The 20,965-nt window shown below is 40.6% G+C and overlaps 1 long non-coding RNA gene across 1 annotated transcript in view; it reads right to left on the reverse strand.

Annotated features, from left to right (window-relative positions):
- Positions 1-856: 856 nt before the first annotated feature.
- LOC133076138 (uncharacterized) overlaps positions 857-20,965 on the reverse strand; it is a 318,595-nt gene continuing 298,486 nt past the window's right edge. The window contains exons 4-5 of the long non-coding RNA XR_009697491.1: positions 3,167-3,312; positions 857-920 (exon numbers count right to left, since the gene is read on the reverse strand). This is a non-coding gene — a long non-coding RNA (uncharacterized LOC133076138). The remainder of the gene's footprint in view (positions 921-3,166; positions 3,313-20,965) is intronic.

Consider the following 20,965-nt stretch of genomic DNA (forward strand, 5'->3'; position numbering starts at 1 on the left):
CTAAATACCGCTGGAGCGCAAGCTGAGGGTAGGGAGGTACTTCCCAGCAACTTTGAAATCACTTCATACAGGTAGCAGCCTGTTCAAGAGAGGGGTCTGGGCTAGTCCATATTTGGATTTATTTCCTCCTCCCCTGAAGCTATGTATGGGATATGTAGAAATGACTTTAGCTATAGACAAATACCACAGGCATTTATTTTAGTCTGGGTTAATATTTGAAAATCATCTGTAAAAAAAAACAGTCTTCCTATTGCTCTGTGCATCTGTTGTGAATGTTGGTGTAATTCACCTATTCATCATAATCACAACAGCAAGGTAAACATGAATCATTGTCTCCTTAAGAGTTTGAAAGGAAGCAAGTCAAATGTTTCTCTGAAATTTCTTAGAGGAAAGTCAATCTTCTACCCATTACAATAGGGCAGAAAAATCAATCAGTCCAAAATCCAAGTCTTTTTCTTTTTTAGCTTTTCATGTGGAAGACTCAGCAGTAAATCTTCCAGAGACATCATTGTTCTTACAAAGGTAATATCACACAGTTTCAGAAATGGTAGAGCAATGATAATGTAAGGGCAAGGTGGACTTTGGAAAAGAAATGAACTCCTCTCTGCAATGCGATAAAATATCAAATGGTTTTGGTTTCTACAATGCAGACCATTGTTTTGGGGATAATGTTTCCTCTGCATGAAAATGTAGAAAATTTGTATTCACTGATAGAACATAGTTACCATATTTCTTTTTTATTGTTGTTTTGACAATCACTTAGCCTTATCCATTCTTGCCTGCTCACCTGCTCTCTCCTCCAATTTTTGATCTGCTTGTGAAATCATGTATATCACATTCTCTAAGAAGCAGAGGTGGTGATTCTGTTTCTCAAAACAGGTGAGCCAGGCAACCCTCTCTATGAGAATGAGGGAGAAAGTCTGCAAAAGAGGAACAATAGGTAGAGAAATATTAATGAAGGTGTATTGCCTTGGGACCATGACTCAACTAACCCTAATTCTAGAGTTGGTTAAGAGTTAACGTTTTGGAGAAGTTAACTCTTTTTTTAGAAGGCTTAACTAACCCTAGAGTTGGCTGAGAGTTAACTCTTCTGGGAGCCATCGGGAGAAGATGAGTGTTGGTTAATGGAGAGGTGAAGTAGGAGCAAAAGGGAAAAGTGTAAAAGGACTGGGGATCTGGTCTTCAGCCTGATTCTAAGGGGTAGTGTAATACATTGCCAAGTGCCATGGGACCAGTGAAGAAAGATGAACTGCTGTTTGATTAGAAATAATATGAATGGTGAACTGTTGTTTGATTAGAAGTAATATATTGGGAAATTATGCAAAGTATTGAATTGTAAGTTTCTCCCCTACCTCTGCACTTCACAAATCCCTTAGCTTATCTCCTGAATGTTCCCCAAGGCTGAAGATACAGTCATTCATGGGCCACCCATTGGGGCAGCAGAAACTAGTCTACACACAGTGGAGAGAAGCTAAGGAGAGATGAGCATTTGGAAGCCAGGGGCAGGACAAGTCTTCCCAGCTCTCATAGACTTTAGGACAGATGGATGGTGTCAGGAAGGGGAGGAGGGAAGGGAGAATGGTGCAGGATGCCCTCACCTGCAGCAAGGAGCTTCCTTGGCCTGAGCTGGGAGTTTGATGGATGCTGAATGGCCACCAACTTGTCTTTCTTGCTGCTTTCCTATGGACAATGCTCTTTCCATGACTCAGTTATCCCTACGGTGATGTGAGGTCCGGCATGTGTCTACCTTCAGTGGGACTGAGATGGGAACAAGGTGGATCTAGACTAGGGTTTCTAAACTTTGGTATTATAGTTATTTTGGGTCGGATAAATTTTTGCTGTACCGCTGTTCTATGCGTTGCAGGATGTTTAGCAATATCCCTGAACTCTACCCACTAGATGCCAGTAGCACCACCATTCCAGGTGAAATAACCCAAAATATTGCTAGATATTGCTCAGCGTTTGTTGGGGGGCACCACTGGCTGCCAGCTGAGCACCACTGGTCTCCACTGAACCAGTTTGAAACTTCCCTCTGAGCCGCCAGGGTATATTCTTTCTCTTCATTCTCTCTCTGTCTCTTTCTCTCTTCTTGCCCCTCCTGTACCTACTGTACGGTCTGCTCTCTCCTATCCATCTCCACTACCTTAGTTTAAGTTACAGTCTTGTCCAGCCTGGACAGCTATCCTATCCTAAGTGGTCTCCTCTATCCCCTTTTACCCTCCAAAAATCAGACTCCACAACGAAGCCACAGTGATATTTAAAACAAAATCTGTCCTGTGCTTAAAAGCCTTTGGGCTTTCCCCTTTCCTTAGTTTCCTTAGGATGAAGACCAAAACCTTTGCTACTTGACCCAGCTCTGTGTGATCAAGGTGCTCTGCAGACTTGTTCTCTGGGTTCCAACAACCCTGCTCTTCTTTCATGTTTTAGGTGGGCTGTGATTCATCTAATCACAGGGCCTTTGCACATCCTGTTCTTCTGCCTGAGACTCTCTCCCCCAACATATCCTCCTGGTTAAAGCGCAGTGTTTCTCTATCAGCTCAAGCGTCACTTCCTTGGGGAAGCCTCTATGAATGCTCAGAAGGAATCAGGCTGGTCCTGTCAAATGCACTCGTATTGGTATGGAGAGCTCCTCTGCAGCACTTATCACAGTTGTGATTTTACACTAGAGGGCTGTTACCCAATGAATTCTATCTCCTCCTCTGAGCTGTGAGATGTAGGAGGCTAGTACTAACTGACTTCCTTCCTCCCTCCCTTTCTTCATCTTCTTTCCTTCTTTCCCTCTCCCTTCACTTTTTGTGGACACAAGTCCATATAAGTTTGCTGAGCCTGGTCTGTTGCACCCATGCTGGGCTCTCTAGAATACTGCATCTGTTCTTTCAGTTATTTATGTTTCAACCAATTTCCCTTTCTAGCAGCCTACCATTAACCCTCCGCCCTTTCTCTGGGCTTAGAAGTCTTTGGAAGGAATACTGAGTCGCTGGAAAGATGTCACCCCAATCTCTCTTTGTGGGACCCCCCCAAGGGGGGGAAGAAGCTCAGTCTTTTGTTCAAAGAAAAAGGAGTCCTGAGCCTTCCAACCACATCTCAGCCATAGCACTGCTCTAGCCTGTGCAGCTGATAATAACAATATTTTTTAAAAATCAGACAAAGGCAGAAAAGGACTCACATTTGTCAGGCAAACTCTGCTTTAGCAGGGCTTTTGACAGTAGGCAAGAGAAAGTATAGTCAATGACAATGGCTGATGGCGGTCGTGCTGATGGGTCATGAACTTGTCTGGCTCCTCTGTTTCTGGTTTGTGGTTCTATCCCAAGTCTGTAATGACATATAAAAAAATAGACCGCTTATCCTTGTCCTTCTTCCTCATCACAAATCACATTTCTCAAGACAGTACATGGAATTTACAGGATGTCAACTTGTCAGTGAGAATGACACTGACTTATCACTAAATATCTTGCTACTGAATCAGGACCTCACACCTCATGTTTAACCTAAACCTATTTCCTCCATGTGGTTCCGCTTTAAACAAGCTTTCTTTGTTTCCCTTTTGTCTTTCTTCTATCTCAGTCTCTTTAGGCTGTTGAAATTCACTATCTCCGGAAGAAAGCTGCATTACTTTTTAGAGTAATGTAGCCATGAACTCTTCCAGTCTTGACAAGACAGTGCTGGAGATCTAGAGCTAATAATCAAAACAGTGGGGATTGTTACAGATCTCTACAGGGATGAGGCACTTTTCACATCCATTATTGCATTGCAATGACACTTGCAGGATCCTAAGAGAAAACTCAAGGCCCCAGGCAGAGATGGGAGAGATGTTCTTCTCAGTTGGAAATTCCATCTTACTAGGATTTCTACGGTAAACACCTGGGGCCACATTCTCGTTTGCTTTACAAGCTCAAGGAGAAATGCCCACTGAGAAAATTCACAGAAGAGCTGGATGGGGGAATTGGGCTGCTGTCCTGGTAATTGGTTAAGCTCCATGATTGCAGAGACTGTGCCTGGTTTCTTCAACATCACATCCCTAGAGCCTAGCAGCGTGCCTGGCAGTTAATGTTCCCAGTAAATACCTGTTGATCTTCTGTGTGTGAAGCAAGTAACACAGCATGGAGATGGGTGGGAAGCTTCCAGTGTATAAGGGAAGTAGGGAAGGCAAAATTGCAATAAATAAGTTTATGTTATTTTCTTTAAAAATATTTCTTCTACAGTTATATTGTCCTGAGAATGTCTTTAAGATGCCTTCTTAAATGATGGCCATTATTGCCATTTTTCATAGCCGGAGAAGGAAAAACACAAAGTGTAGATTCCCTTGGGTAATGTGGTGAATCTATTTAATCCTTTTTCTGTTTTAAAATACGCTTGTTTCCTTTTCGATCTTAAATGGGTTTGTCTCTGTCTAACATTGCTCGTGCTGTGAGACAGGGCCAAAAACTGTGCTACTGAAAACTTTAGTCTAGTCTGATGTACCATAGGGTTACTTAGAGAGATTTAAGAAGAGTCAAGCACTACTTGCCTAAAGGAGACTGCTGTATTTACAGGAGTGATCAGTTCTCAATTTGTGTGAACAAGCTAAAATTTTCTTTTGAACTTCCATGACACTGGAGGCCCTCATTCTGCTGGAAGAATTTTCCTGAAGCTTGGGGATAAACGTTTATCCACCTTTTTTTCTCTTTTTCCCCTAGCATATGGTAGACATCATAACAGGAATATGTTATAAAGTTTTTGTTAAGAAAAGTGGTATTAGACAAAGACAAATATCATAGCATATCACTTATTCGTAGAGTCTAATGATACAGATGAACTTATTTACAAAACAGAAATAGACCCACAGACATAGAAAACAAACGTATGGTTACCAAAGTGGAAGGGGCGGAAGGACAAATAAGGAGTCTGCAATTAATAGATACACTCTACTATATATAAAGTAGATAAACAGCAAGGACCTACTGTACAGCACAGGGAACTATATTCAATATCTTATACTAACCTAAAATGGAAAAGAATCTGAAAAAGAATATATATATGTGTATATGTATAACTGAATCACGTTGCTGTACACCTGAAACTAACACAACATTGTAAATCAACTCTACTTTAATGGGGGAGAAAAAAATGAGGTGTTGTTGAGTGCTAACTGGATGCCCAGGATATAAGGAATTGTCAATGCATGGTTCCATTGGGAGCTGAAATGTGGATACAAAGCTAAGTATCTAGTTGGGGACAGGATATTTGCACAATAAAAAGGTTGAGAGCTGACTCTACTTACACTCTACTCAGTCTCACCAATGATCTCTCTTGCTCAAGCTTTTTATACCCGCCACGTCCTGCTTATATTGCTTCACCTTCCTTCTCTTTTCCAATTCCCAGGCTACGTCATGGCACTAAAGATACAAACTCCCACTCACACAATATACACACGAGCAATTCCATGGCTACTCTTTTAAGATCTCATATTTTTTATTGCATGATCTAACAGAGCTATTCCACTATTTTTGAGTCTGAATCACTCACTGCGAATTTGTGGTGTGTTATCGATTGTTTAGATCACTAATATCTCTGTGTCCATGTTTTTACATTTGCACCGTGAGAATGTTCTTATTTATACTACAATGTAGGTCTAGAAGAAGAAATACTGGAGAGACAAGGAGGATGAAGCAAGTCATGTTTCTATTCCTAAAGGAAACTCAAATCAGTTTTCAATCGCTACCATATTTCTTTGAATCTGTCACCGTTGATTTTTAGCCTAGCAGTATTTATGTACCACTAAGAAAGAACAAAAAAATGCTGTCAATTGAACTATGACACATGATTTCTCAAAACATCAATTTTAAGATACGTATCAACTTTGGAGATGTTAAAGAGTGGAAAAAAAATCAACGAAACATGTATGTTCAACTTATATCATTAGAGCTAGTGGTGTGCCATGCCCAACCCAAGCTACATTTCAAAATTATAAAGTAGGCATTATCAATTATGTGTTATTATTTTAGAAGCGTTTTTGTTTGTTTGTTTGTTTGTTTTACTACAATTATTATCATGTGAATCCTGAAAGCACTGAAAGCACAGAACCTGTGAGAGCTGTTTTCATGAGTAGCAGATGGACGCGGTCTAATGCTTGGCATTTGACTTACATTACAGTTTTATTCAGCTTCCATCAGCCTATTTATTTATTTTAAATCCAACATTCTTTCTATGAGAATTTCTTTTAAAATAATAGCCACTCTTTCGTGCCTCCCACAAATAACCATCCTTGCACGCTTGCTGCTGACTCGGCATTGGCAGTTAAACACAGTCTGTTTCCCAGGGCTGTCCTGGCTCTCCCATCCAGCAGGGGGGATGCTAAGGCAGCGTGGGCCACAACACTGGAACTCCAACTGGCCTTGGTTGTAAAAGCTCATCAATCAGACTGTTGTCAGTCTGCATTTGAAAGTACAGTGAGGTTTATACTTTCAGAGAGAAAAATCTAAACGTAAGGCCTGCTTCCTTTTTTCATTTTATAATAGGAAACTTTGCTCAGTAAAGAATATATACATTCAAAGCTATGAAAGGTGACTTAGGAACCACTGTGACCCACTTCATAATGAACTGTCATGGAATTTTGATGGTTTGCTTACACATCAATCAGTCCAACCTTCCTTTGAAAGCAAGGCATGAGTGATCAAGACAGATGGTCAGGGTTAGAGAACATTCTATATTCCTTTGTTAATTTGTGTAACACTAGCTATTATTTTCTAAGTACTCACTATGTGTCAAGCACTGCTAAAAGGAAATTAATAAGCTCTAGTGACTTATTTCTCATAACACATATAAGAGGTAGGTAATACTACCAGGGACATCTCACAAAGAAGGAAACAATGATACATATTGAGTTGCATCCCCTCAGAATTCATATGTTGAAGTCCTAACCCTCAGTGTGACCATATTTAGAGATAGAGTCTTTAAAGAGGTAATCAAGTTAAAATGAGACCACTAGGGTGGCACCTAGTCCAATAAACTGGTGTCCTCATGAGAAAGGATAATTTGGGCCGAGAGACAGTCATAAAGGGAGAGCCCTGTGTGAACATGAAGAGATCCATCTACAACCCAAGGAGAGAGGCCTGGGACAGATCCTTCCCTCACAACCTTCAGAAGGGACGAACCCTGCAGACACCTAGATCCTGGACTTCTAGCCTCCCCAACTGTAAAACAATAAATGTCTATTGTTTAAGCCAAGTTTGCGGTACTTTGTTATGGCAGCCCTAGCAAACTAATCAAACCAAGCTAATGGAGGTTATGCAATTTGCCAACGATCACCCAGAGAATAGGGTCTGTAGCTCACACTTGAACCTCTGTATCTGAGTCTGGAGCCTGGGATCCCCTTACCACCACTCACTACAGCCGCTGCTGAGTCAGAATGGACTCTCTTCCCTAGGCTTCATGCTCCACCAAAAAGGATGAGTCCATCAGTGTAAGGCTGGTGGTTCCTATAAAAATTTTAATAATCACACAGCAATTGTTTATCTGCCATGCCATACTACTGGTGAAATATTGGTTACGTTATTATTCCCCAGGGAAAAGTGAGGGCCAAATCGACCCCTTCCATCTGTCCTACAGTGTGTAGGCCAACACTGGAGCCAGAAACAGACTTCAGGGACACTGTTTCCACGTCATCCTCTGGGTCTGATGATTAGGGTCACCATGATCTGCAGCTCAGGTGTACTTCCTGAGGACATTTCAAATCTTCTTAAAGTCCTGATCGTGTCATTGAACTGCTCGGAAACTTGGATGACCACCTACTGCCACGCTGTGCAGAATAAAGTCGCTAATCCTCCAGCTCCTAGGGCATTGCCCTGGCCTGTGTTTCCAGATCTCATTAGAGCACCCACCCCTTTTGTACCCACACGCGGGCACAAGCAGGGGTGTGCACACACAGACACATCAGGGCCCACAGTCATGCCGGCCCACCCGCTTCGTCCAGGACTCCCCGTGCAATCTCTCACACTGGGCTCTTACTCCAGGTATTTCCTTGAGCTGAAATTCCCTTCTTTTCCTTTATTCACCTTTTGACATCCTAGTCACTTGCAGAGTCCAGTTCGTACCTCACATTCCCCAAAGACATTTCTTTCATCCCCTCAGATAGAATTATTTCCCCTCTAATTCAAAGTCCCAGGCCTATTTCCCAGTCTGCCTTCAAATGGGGATCATTATGACTCTGTTATCCCCATGAACTCTTAGGAGACAGAGCCCCTGCCTTTTCAGTTTTTGTGTGTCCTCCACAATATCTAGAATGGTCTTCTTTATACAGTAGGTACTCAAGAAGTTTTTGCTGGATTTAATGTAGTCTTCTGGATCATCTCAATGAAGATGTCTAAACAAGCTCTGGAAACTTCACCAACCTTCAGGAACAAAAAGCAAAGCCCTGGAGCCTTGCCCTTGGCTTTCATTTTAAACAGAGCCAGCTCATAAGGGCAGAGAAACTCTTTCTCATGTTTTTCCTGGAAGACTAAGTATGGGCCTATGATCACCAAGTATGCTTTGTGGTCTCAAGTTCATTGTCTACCAACTTAGAAAATTTATTTTGTTCCTAGACTTAACCACTTTGAACTCCAGGAGTCGATAATTCCCAACAATTCTTTCGATTTAGGTCAGGTGACAAAATGACAGCTCAGATAACATGGTGGCCCCAAACAGAAATGACATTCGGTGTCAGATTGGAAGCTGCATATGGTCAACGTCTATTTTATTTCTCTAGTTTGCTTTCTTCTTAAGAAATGTAAAGGGAGCACAAAATAAATCTGCTTCCCAGCTCACAGGCCTCATTGAGGGTGACTGTCCAGTTTAAAACCACTCCAATTACAATGGCAACAACTTCATTAGCAGCATGATCAAAAACTCCAGTTCCTTTTCCCTGGGATATGTTGTTTTTCAACTTGACGGCAATTATTCAGTTCTCAATGGCAGCTGGGTGTAACTGTTAATTGCATGGAACCTGGAACCATCTGCCCCCAAACAAATCCTGGCTGTACCACTAACTAGACCTTTGGGATATTTGATAGTCCTTAACTTTCTGGCCCTCAGTTTCATTATCTGTAAAATGGGGGCAGAGGACTGTTTTAAAGGAGTGTTATGACAAACTAATTGAGTCAATAAAGAGAAAGTGCATTGACCAGTAACCAGAACACAGTCAGTGTTGGATTTAATGTTAACTGTTATGATTTCAAAACGTTCCCTTCACCAAGGAAAGGAAATAGCAGAGGATATTATTGGTTTCTGTGATGGATGCCATCTCAAACTTCTTTCCCCCTGCTTTTTATTTTGTCTTTTCAGAATATGTTGGAAATTATAAGCAAACATGCAAGTGATGCATGTATATTTAGTTTCACATACAACCTCATTCCTGGCATCCTTCCAAGATATCTTACAAGTTATCAATCTCGCCAGGACAGAGTGTGTTTTCTGACCGCTTCCCCTTTGCAATTAAGGACTGTGACCACTCGCTTACGCAGACTGAGACCAGCATCCTTAACCCCAAAGGAGGTCAGAAACTCCCAGCTCTTCCCGCCGAGGGGGCTAGCTGAGAACCCGACACCGTGTGTTTCAAGGCTGTGGCTACAACTGTGACCATAGGAACTGGGAACACCCACCAACACCCTGTTTCCCCCAGCCCCACTTCCTTCGCTTCAATGCCATTAAGCATGGTTGCAGAGCATTTGTGAATGTTTTGAGTGGAGTCAGGTTTCTGGTGTTTATTATTGCATTGCTAAAGATTTGGAGAGAAGACAAACAGACAAGCAAAGCAAGAGACAGAAAACACCCTTGACAGACTAGCACTATGAGCCGACCTGGGGTCCACGAAGCTCTGGGCTCTCAGCAGAGCCCCAGGATTTGGTCAGTTGCTCTACAAATAAAACTCACCCTAGACACACAGCGAAGATGCTTTATTTGCATAGGAAACCTGCCAGTCTGGCTCTGCAGATAATAGATCATAGCCAGGGTGGTGGTGAGTTTTCCTGTTTACCATCTACCTTCATGGAAGCATTGAATGCAGGGCCTGCAAGGGGTCTGGGAGGGCCACCTCTTCTCCTCTGTCCAGATTGGAAATTAAATCCGGGGTGTTGCCTCTTTGCTCTCTGTATCACCTCTCCTCGACAGCATGTTGACATAGAGAAGACAAACTCACAAAGACTTCTCTTCTGAGTGTGTGGGAAGGCTTGGGAGTGGGGCTGGTCGGGCTGGCAATTGAAAGGTCAGACTGCACTGTGTTGGCCACAGGCTTTCCCAGCTGGGCAGGAAGGCTTCCCCATCTGACTTACACATACTCACTCACCCACGTAAACTAAATCCATGTAGGTGGAGGCTGTGTCTATGCCGTTTGCCATCTGTAAGCCCAACATCTACCACATATGTGCCTGGCACACATCAGACTCTTAGTGCATATTTGTTGGATAATAAATAAATGTCTATTAATAGACATAAATACATAGCAATCGATATGGTCTGGATTTAAAATATTCAGTCCCACTGTCTTTGTATGTAGGTTTATGTACAGTCATGCTAGCTTTTTGGTTCACTGTGTCTGTTTTCTCTTTTTTATTGTTGAAATAGGGATGGCAACCTTCCAAGGACTGGGGAGAGAATACATTTGAGAGCAGCCTGTGATTTCCTGGGAGAATGGACTCCAAAGGCTCCTCCACCATAGTTGAAGAGTCTTGAAGTTTGCAAGCTTCTCCATCTAAAAGAGATTACATATTCCTTGGGAGTCTAGAATCTTATCACTCTTTTGAGAGGAGCTTAATGTCTAAAGAAACTGAAGTCATTGGATCCAGTGAGGGGGAAGCTGAATGGCACATTTTAAGATTATGAAAGATTATACTCTTTAAAGATGATGTTGGCTGCAAGACTATAATTTATAGCTTAAAAGGCCTTAAAATTTTACCTTTTTGTCCAATAATTCTTCTAGGAATATAGCCTAAAGATATGATGTGGAAATCAGCAAAAGATCCATACCCAGAAGTTCATCACATCATCATTTATGACAGCCAAAAGGTGGAAACAATTTTAAAGTCCAGCGATGGGCAATGGCTAAGTAAATTATGGGGTGTAGTCATTAAAGTGGAAAACAGGACACTTAGTTATGGCTGTTTTGATACCATGGATATTTTCTGTCCCCAAAGAACAAACTACTCAATTCGTAAGTTGAAAAAAAAGTGATGTATTTAAATGTGCTCCATCTCCGGAACCCTATTTCTTCCTACTTTGACCCTAACCCCAGGACTTTAGTGACTGGGTGGATTTTAGAGATAGGATGAGTCTATCTGATGTACAAATAATTTAAAATCAAAAGCTTAACGATTTGTTTTTAGTGTCACCAGATAACTGTAGATGTTAAACATGACAACCAAAAAAAAAGGGTCAAATCTTTACTTATGAGGGTGATATTTATAAAGGGTATTTACCCATGAAGAGGAATACTTATAACAATATCAAGAAAAAAATCAGGACACCTATGTGCATGTACAATGCAATTTAAATAATATAAACATATTTATATGAATATATAGGATAGTCACACGCTAAATTATTTACATGAATTTCACCAGTGAGAGATGATGAGTGATTACTTTCTTCTCAATATTTTAATGTATTTTTTCATATAGGTGCATATTGCTTTTTCAATTAAAATTTTATAATAAAAATATTAAAGTGACAGTGTATTGGATTGGGTTAACTACAAAGGAGAACATATTGATGGAAAATGTTTTTAAATACTTGAAATGAGATCCTCAAGGAAAATCTGTGGCTACTTTCTCCCTGAGAGTTATGGAAAAAGGATGCCCACTTTTCTTCCGGAAGGGGCAGTGAATCTGAGGGGTGGGCAATCTAGACCACTGATACCTCTTGCGTTCTAAATATCTGTTAAATTATGGAGGCAAAGCAAGGAGAGTTTAGTGCTGCAGCATGAAATGACCATGTTTTTTCTCTTAACCATGGTTTTCTGGCAAGTGCTTTACCAGTGAGATGGCCCGAATATTTGTTCCAAGGGCCCAGTGCTATTAATAAGTTCCTTATTGTTCACCACTTTTCCACATTCAAGTCCCCTTTCAGTATAAGCCCCTATTATAGATGGTGGAACCCTTGAGGGCTGGAGTTCTTCTACCTCTCCCAAGGCCTCCTATCCATTGTGCAGTATTAGGTGCTGGATTAGGTGATGGATTAGATGACAGCTTTAGATAACAAAGCCAGAGCACCCTAAGCTGAATGTTTTCTCATCCCCAATTGTCATAACTTATTTGCTACATTTTGGATAAAGGTATCCAGGGGAGGAAAAATAGCTCCCATATGGGGAGAAGAGTGCCTTGGTGTTTCTTCTGGCTGTGTGTTCAAGATAGTAAAGGAAGATAGGAGGTAAAGAGATCATATCCCTACTAGGAAGTTTATGGCCCTATATAAAGATAGAGCTGGAAGAGGTCCGTATTCGTTTTCTGGGGCTGCCATAACAAGGTACCATAGACTAGGTGGCTTAAACAACAGAAATCCATTGTCTCACAGTTGCAGAGGCTAGAAGTCTGAGAGCAAGGTGTCAGTAGGGTTGGTTCCTTCTGAGGGCTGTGAGGGAAGGATCTGTTCCAGGCCTCTCTCCTTGGCTTATAGATGGCCATCTTCTCCCTGTGTCTTCACACCATTTTCCCTTTGTATGTATTTGTATCCAAACTTCCTCTTCTTATAAGGACCCCAGTCATATCAGATTAGGGCCCACCCTAACGATTTCATTTTAACTTAATTATCTCTTTAAAGACCTTATCTCCAAATATGATCATATTTTGAGGTACTGGGGGTTAGGACTTCAAAAAAATATGAATTTTGTGGGGTATACAATTCAACCATAACAAAGCCTGCTCGTTTCTGGCTATGGTAGACTCTGGCATAGGAGTATTTCTCAATCTTTAGTGTCTATAGGTCTGGGGTCCTCCACTCTTTATACCAGTGGCAGAGGGGTGGAGAAAACCAACGAGGAAACACACTGAATGCAAGACTTCAGTCTTACAGCAGCTACTGCGTGAACTTCCCACTCAATCCTGGCCTAGATTGGACCTGCTCTCCTTCTAAATGGAGTAGTTGCAGAAAAAGCAAAGTTGTATGGTGAATCCAAAATAGTCTGAAACTCTGAAGCTGGGCAGTTTGGCTGTGTGGTGGAGCCCATTAATTATAGTGTGTCCTGATCCTGTTTATTTGTCTAAACTCTTCTTGGTGTTGCAGAACTGCCCGCTTGGACATTAAACAGCAAGAAATTGAGAGCCCATGTAGCGAGCGATAACCATCCGACCTGTGGCTGCAGGTCTGTGGTGGGGAGGTGCAGGAAGGCACACTGCATCTCACTGGGCTGGGGCCCTGCATGACGTGAGTTCGCCTGGGTCCCATGGAGAGAGATGTTCCTGAGCACAGTTGTGGGATACCTGGCATGGTCTCCAGGACCAGCTGCCATCTTGTTTATCATCAGCCAAATGCTTTGCAAGTTAAAGTGATGGGTTGTGAGCAAGGGGGTTGGGTGATGAGGTGAAAGAAATACAAATCCTTTCCTAAATGCCTTTCGTCCCTGTCCCAGACTGTGGTAAAAGAGAGCAAGGACCAGCTGGCCAGCCTTGTTTGTTTAAGCTGTTGACTAATCTCTGAGTTCATGTGCTGAGCTGGTTCATGAAGTTCTTGAACTTTTATTATCTTTGGACTTTTGGCACAGTAAAGATGAAATAAGAAACTGGTGCTTTCTTTTTGAAGCCTATGGGATGGGGTGAATTTAACGTTTGAATTAAGAGATTCAAGGAATTCAAAGAAAATTTGCATAATATTTTTGACAGATACTCTGTGCCAGGCACTGTGCTAGGATGTGGAATTAGAGTAAAGTTGAATTTTCTTCTCAGTCCCATCAAGAATTCTACTCACTTGGGCTGGCTCTAGAATCATTGGGTCATAGTGATCCTGAGTTTCTGTGAAATGATGTTTTAAATGCTAAATACTAATAAGCATTTGTAAATCAGAGATAAAGAAAAGTGAATATAGATCTGTGCTTTCCAATATGGTAGCCACCAGTCTCAGTGGCTGGTGAGGAGCTGAAGAAACTCATTTCCTCAGTTGCACTAGCTGCGTTTCAAATGCTCCATAGCTACACATGCCTAATGGCTACGGTATTGGACAGCACAAACCTAGAACATTCTCATTGTGGCAGAAGGCTCTATTGGGCACCACTGATGTAGATAATGAACAATGAAACATGGGTTCATATGGAATATTTTTCATTTCAAAACGTTTTACAAACTGCAGCCTATGACATCTGGAAGGGCCAGTTAAGATTTTGAATTTATATCTCAGGATTGGAAATAACCTTAAAGATTACCTAGATTAACTACCCATCTGATGATTAATCCACTCTATAATATCTCTACCAATTCTCTGTTTATTTTGTGCTCGAAAATTCTGAGAAATAGACATTCACTTTTTAAGGCAGTGGATTTTGCCAGTGAATTCCCCCTAGTCCAAAATGGTTGGTGTAATTCAGTACAAGGCTCTTAGAGTGCTAATTTTTTCTTTGAAAACCTTATGGAAGTCCATATTGTTATTAATCCCTTTACAGATGAGTCACACAATTTCATTACAAACGTGTATAGGATGAATAAATGTCAAATATGCAAATGTCAAAAATAAAATGAGGTTATGCAGTTGTCTGCCCTGTGTCTTGTGGTATGCTAATAATAATTTAAAAATTAGGTTTGGATGTATTAACACAGCCAAGCAGATGACTTACTACTAATAGTGATCTTACACATTTCTAATGATCTTCTTTCTCAAATACATTTCACCATTGAAAAATGAGTGAATTTTCCAGATAAAAAAATTAAGTTTACCTTTTACAACACCCACATCATGAGAATGAAAAAAATCAAGCATGATGGAAATATTTCCATAGAATGTCTCTGCTTGAGTTAACAGGGCGTATTGACACACCCAACTTTTTCTGAAGGTCTTGTACTCAGCCCTGGAGCACTGAGGCTGGTCACCGCACCACCAAGGCTCACTGGCTGTTGAACTCTGCAGTCACTCTGCTGTGCGTTCCTTACTTGTGAGTAATTCTTCCAAATCTTCCACTGCTCTCACCAATCATTTCTAACTGGGGTTGGCTATCCTTTACTATAGGGGAGATCTTATTGCTTCAATTCTTCTGTTTCTTTTCATGCACACTGGATTTATGTTTAAAGATAAGAACCTGAAACAACTATTCTTCTAAGATTGCTAATTACTGCCACTAAATAAAGTGCATAGTATTTGGGACAGCTCTTTTTCTCAGTGCCCTTCATCTCACTTCCAGTCCTGACTGATGATGACAGAAAATCTCACTGGCTGATAAATGATGCTGTGTAGTAGTCATAGTAATAATAACAAAAAGAAGAAGAAGAGGAGGAGGAAAAAGAAGAAGAAGAAGGAGGAGGAGGGGGAGGGGGAAGAGGGGGGAGGGGAAAGAGGAGGAGGAGAAGAAGAAGAATGTATACATATAGCTGATTCACGTCATTGTACAGCAGAAACTAACACAACATTGTAAAGCAACTATACTCCAATTAAAAAATTAAAAAAAAAAAAAAGAAAAACAGTACCCTGCATGTATTAAGCTCTCTTCTAAGGACTTTGGATATGTTGACTCATATTGTATTCATAACAACCCCATAAGGTAAATTTCACTTTCTGTATTTTTCAAATGAGTTGACCAAGGCATAGAATCATAGGCTACCCGCCAGTAAGAGTCAGAGCCTGGATTTCATCACTGGGCATATGGCCCCGGTGTTCCTGTTTTCAACCATTTAGTTTTAAGATAGATTTTTTGAAGTTTTCACTCTGTAATAAAGCATGGATATATGTATATTAAGCAATCACTTGCTTTCATCCTCTATTTTTTTTTGAATTTTTAAATTTAATTTTATTTATCTTTTTATACAGCAGGTTCTTATTAGTTATCTATTTTATACATATCAGTGCATATATGTCAATCCCAATCTCCCAATTCATCACACCACCACCCCGCCACTTTCCCCCCTTGGTGTCCATACGTTTGTTCTCTACATCTGTGTCTCTATTTCTGCCCTGCAAACCGGTTCATCTGTACCATTTTTCTAGGTTCCACATATATGCGTTAATATATGATATTTGTTTTTCTCTTTCTGACTTACTTCACTCTGTATGACAGTCTCTAGATCCATCCATGTCTCTACAAATGACCCAATTTCATTCCCTTTTATGGCTGAGTAATATTCCATCTTCTTTATCCATTCGTCTGTCAATGGGCATTTAGGTTGCTTCCATGACCTGGCTATTGTAAATAGTGCTGCAGTGAACATTGGGGTGCATGTGTCTTTTTGAATTATGGTTTTCTCAGGGTATATGCCCAGTAGTGGGATTGCTGGGTCGTATGGTAGTTCTATTTTTAGTTTTTTAAGGAATCTCCATACTGTTCTCCATAGGGGCTGTATCAATTTACATTCCCACCAACAGTGCAAGAGGGTCCCCTTTTCTCCACATCCTCTCCAGCATTTGTTGTTTGCAGATTTTCTGATGATGCCCATTCTAACTGGTGTGAGGTGATACCTCATTGTAGTTTTGATTTGCATTTCTCTAATAATTAGTGATGTTGAGCAGCTTTTCATGTGCTTCTTGGCCATCTGTATGTCTTCTTTGGAGAAATGTCTATTTAGGTCTTCTGCCCATTTTTGGATTGGGTTGTTTCTTTTTTAATATCGAGCTGCATGAGCTGTTTATATACTTTGGAGATTAATCCTTCGTCCGTATTTTCTCCCATTCTGAGGGTTGTCTTTTCGTCTTGTTTGTAGTTTCCTTTGCTTTGCAAAAGCTTTTAAATTTCATTAGGTCCCATTTGTTTATTTTTGTTTTTATTTCCATTACTCTAGGAGGTGGATCAAACAAGATCTTGCTGTGATTTATGTCAAAGAGTGTTCTTCCTATGTTTTCCTCTAAGAGTTTTATAGTGCCCAGTCTTACATTTAGGTCTCTAATCCATTTTGAGTTTATTTTTGTGTATGGTGTTAGGGAGTGTTCTAAAATCATTCTTTTACATGTAGCTGTCCAGTTTTCCCAGCACCACTTATTGAAGAGACTGTCTTTTCTCCACTGTATATCCTTGCCTCCTTTGTCGTAACTAATTCATCCTCTATTTTGCATGAGGACCTTTGGTAAAACCCATGTACTGTTTTATGAGAGGCAGCTTGGTATAACAGAAGGAACATAAGATGTATAGTCCAACAGAAATGAGAGGACATTTGCTCAGGCATTCAGTACATAGTAGTTTGAACAAAGTCCCTTCAGTTTTTAGTCTTTTTCTTCTACCTTTCCTAGAAGACTAACAGTGCCTTCTTTGCATATGAGTGTGTAATACGTTTGTTGTGATGGTTATGATATCTGCCATACTGGTTATTTCTGAAGTGTATTTGCTCAGAAACATCTTATCATACATATTTTTGCATATGCATTGCTGTTTCAATATTTTAAGATTCAGGAGGACTCACTTTATTCAACAACATTAATTAAGTGCCTGCTGTGTGCCAGGCATTTTGCTGGGTGATGAGGCTAAATAATGAACAATACAGATTCCGTGTCCTCAAGGTTCTTATAGTCTATGGGGGAAGACACTCATATGGAGAAAGTCACTGTAATGAAGAAAGTGATAGGATAAAGGTGAGTAAGGGACAAGAGAGGAAGGGCTCTTAGAAAAATCTAGTGTTTAAATTAGGGGGAAAAGCCTAGGAGGAGTTATCACCTGCTCTGAGACTTCAAGGTTGAAGAGTCAACCAAATAAACAGAATTGGCAGGAAACGTCACAGGTGCACCTCAGCCCTTTAAGTGTAAGCTGGAGTGCATCCAACCTGGCCTTCTGCCAGGGTTCCTTCAGTGGATGGCAACACTCACTTGCAGAAGACAGAAACCTGTGGGTGTCTTTGACTTGATCTTCTTCCTCACCATCCACAGCCAGTCAGTCACCAAACCCAAGGCATTCCACTTCCTAAACAGCTCTGGAACCCATCACTTCTCTCTACCACTTTTGCCACCACCGTGGTCATTTCTTGCCTGTAGTTGGCAATGGTCTGGTAACCAGCTCCCAGCCGCCAGGCTTGCCCTACCCATCTTTTTCTACTACCCTCCCTCAAACTCATTCTCCACACTGTAGTCAAAGCACATTCTAAATATTATTCTAAATATTTCCTTGAGGGGAAAATAAAAATCTTTCAATTATTCTCCATTGCTCTTGGAATGAAATTCAAATTTTTATCATGACTGACAAAGGTTTGATGATTCAATGTTGCTTATTTTTCTAGTCTCTTTTTTAATGGTATTATATCATATACATATGCATATCACTTTGCAACTTACTTTTTTCTTTAACATTACCTTTTTAAAAATATTTTAAATTTATTTTTGGCTGTGTTGAGTCTTCATTGCTGTGCAGGGGCTTTCTCTAGTTGCGGTGAGCGGGGGCTACTCTTCATTGAGGTGCGTGGGCTTCTCATTGCGGTGGCTTCTCTTGTTGCGGAGCAGGGGCTCTAGGCGTGCAGGCTTTAGTAGTTGTGGCACGCAGGCTCAGTAGTTGTGGTGTGCGGGCTCAGTAGCTGCGGCGCGTGGGCTCAGTCGTTGTATCACCTTTGCCTAATTCTTTCTCACACTCTGATCAAGCTACACTGAACTTCTTAAGTTCTTTGAATACATCTTATTTTGCTTCTAGGTCTCTACATGTGTGTTTTCCCAATAGTTTGGGATAACAATTACTCATCCCAAAAGTCTCATTTTAAATATGGCTTCCTCCAAAAAGTGTTTTCTGAACTCCCAGATCTAGGTGAAGAACTACTCTTATGTTCTCCCAGAACACATTTTACTAATTACACTATATGATAAGTGGTTATTTCCTTGTGTAACAGAATGATAAGGTGGGAATAAGATGCTAGGTGGCAAAAATTCCTATATTTTAAAAAAAGATACTTGCAGAAAAGGAATCTGGAAACCAGGTTAAGGATGTAAATGATTGAAGTTGAAGTAATCAAGAGGTACAATCTTCCAGTTACAAAATTAATAAGTCATGGGGGGACTTCCCTGGTGGCACAGTGGTTAAGAATCCGCCTGCCAATGCAGGGGACATGGGTTCGATCCCTGATGCGGGAAGATCCCACATGCAATGGAGCAACTAAGCCCATGCGCCACAACTACTGAGCCTGAGCTCTAGAGCCCATGAGCCACAACTACTGAGCCCGCGTGCCACAACTACTGAAGCCCGCGCGCCTAGAGCCCGTGCTCCGCAACAACAGAAGCCACTGCAATGAGAAGCCCGTGCACCACAATGAAGAATAGCCCCTGCTCGCCACAACTAGGGAAAGCCCGTGGGCAGCAACGAAGACCCAACGCAGCCAAAAATAAATAAATAAATAAATAAATTTATAAAAAAAAATAAGTCATGGAAATGAAATATACAGCACGGTGACTATAGTTAACAATACTGTATTTCATATTTAAAAGTTGCTAAGAGAGTAGATCTTAAAAGTTCTCATCACAAGAAAAACTTTTTTGTAACTACGTTTGGTGATAGATTTTAACTAGACTTATCGTGGTGATCATTTTGCAATATCAACAAATATTGAATCATCGTGTTGTACACCTGAAACTAATATCAGGTTATATGTCAATTATACTTCAATTAAAAATTAAAATAAATAAATTAAAGAGATAGTTTGTTTAGAGAAACTACGAGAAGGGCTTTGAAAGAACCAGTTAGGAAGCTTGATATTTGTTCTGAAGCTTGAGATGACAAAGAGACCAGGATTTGGCCCATGTCTAAGAAGACCAAAGGGAAGTGGTATGTCTAAAGCTGCCTGTCTGGTGGCAGGGCTAAGATGAAGCTGCACTGGGAACAAAATATGCTTTCACGGACAACAGGGCAGAACTGTGTACCCAGGGACATGATGTGGGCAACCAAGTGGGAGACAATCTGAGGATAATATTTAACGGGATTCCAACCAAAAGGGCTTCTAGCCAGAGACAGGTTACAGAAACCGAGGCGGGAATTATAAATAATTAGCCAGAGGACAGGGCACTTCAGTCAGATGTTTTTGGTGGGAAAATCTTCATGGGAACATGAAAATGCCCCAGGAAAAGAGTAGCTCTGATCATTGACCCACCAAGCCCAAAGAGCACCAATCCAGGCTATAACTGTGTCCCGTCCTTGGCTGCGCCTTACTCCACCCAACCCACAGCTGCACCCCTGCCACAAATTTTCCAGACTCATTTTTCTAAACTGTAGGAGGAAAGAGAATTTAACTTTAAATGAATCAACGTTGTTATTATTAAACTGAATTCCTCCTTTTAATGACCAAACCAAGGGTATTCTCATGACTAAAAGTGTCCAGAAGACATTTTATTATTTAAGTGTGAACAAAAATATTATGAGACTTGCCTGAGATTTCCAACTAAAAGGAAAAGAAAAATATGAGTTACTGTTTCTAAGAATATAGATGTTAGCAGTGTGATTATGGTGTGTCTAGGTGTGAATTTCTTTGTATATGCCTGTTTGGGGCTTCCTGGCTTTTTGAATCCATGGGTTGATGTTTTTAATCAGTTTGGAAAATTCTCACAATAATCTCATTATATGTTGCTCCTTCCCTGTTCTTTCCTTTCTTTCTGGAACTCTAATTACACATATGTTAGATCATTTGATAATGTTCCATATATTTCTAATGATATATTCTGTTATATTCTAATTATTTTCCTCTGTGTGCCTCAGTTTGGAACTTTTCTATTGAACTGCCTTTGAATTCATTGATCCCATTTTGTATTCAGTCTGCTATTACACTAATGAATTCTTAATTTCAGGTGTCTTATTTTTATTTTATTTTATTTTATTTAAAAAAATTTTTAATCTAATGAATTCTTAATTTCAGGTGTCTTATTTTTATTT

The sequence above is a fragment of the Eubalaena glacialis genome, chromosome 16 (genome assembly GCF_028564815.1).
Source record: "Eubalaena glacialis isolate mEubGla1 chromosome 16, mEubGla1.1.hap2.+ XY, whole genome shotgun sequence".
Lineage (NCBI taxonomy): Eukaryota > Metazoa > Chordata > Mammalia > Artiodactyla > Balaenidae > Eubalaena > Eubalaena glacialis.